The sequence below is a fragment of the Galeopterus variegatus genome, unplaced genomic scaffold, assembly GCF_000696425.1.
Source record: "Galeopterus variegatus unplaced genomic scaffold, G_variegatus-3.0.2 Scaffold3400, whole genome shotgun sequence".
NCBI lineage: Eukaryota > Metazoa > Chordata > Mammalia > Dermoptera > Cynocephalidae > Galeopterus > Galeopterus variegatus.
Window position 1 is genome coordinate 348,284 of NW_007729511.1, and position 820 is coordinate 349,103.

Sequence of the window (820 nt, forward strand, 5' to 3'; positions counted from 1 at the left end):
CACAAACCCTAAAAGCTAGAAAGGAATGGGATGATATATTCAAAATACTAAAAGACAGAGAATACTCTACCTGGCAAGGCTATCCTTCTGAAAGGAAGGGCAAATAGGATATTTCTCAGACAAACAAAACTGCGGGAGTTCACCACCACGCAACCACCCTTACAAGAAATTCTCAAGGGAGTACTGGGTTTGGTACCTGAAAAACAACTACCACTGCCATATAAACCTGAGAAAAATTAAAACCCACTAGTATAATAAAAATGGCATCCATGAAGAGAAAACAAACACAGAAAAAGACTATCTACAATCCAAAGAACCAACAAATACAGAAAACAAATAGTAAATCAGAGAGAAAGGAACAAAAGACACCTAAGACATCCAAACAAAAATCAATAAAAAGCTAGGATAAAATCAACACTTTTCAATAACAACTCTTAATGGAAAAGTCTTAAATTCCCCAATCAAAAGACACAGACTGGCTGACTGGATTAAAAAGGAGGGTGCAACTATAGCTGCCTTCAAGAGGCCCACATCACCCATAAAGACTCACATAGACTAAGAGCGAAAGGATGGAAAAAGATTTACCATGCAAACAGAAATGAAATGCAAGCTCGAGTAGCTATTCTTATATCTGATAAAATAGACTTTAAACTAAAAACCATCAAATGAGATAATGAGGGCCACTACATAATGATAAAAGGATTGATCCATCAAGAAGACATAACAATCATAAATATATACGCACCCAATGTCAAAGAGGCCAGATTTATAAAACAAACTCTATTAGACGTAAAGAAGGAAATAGACACTAATACCATAA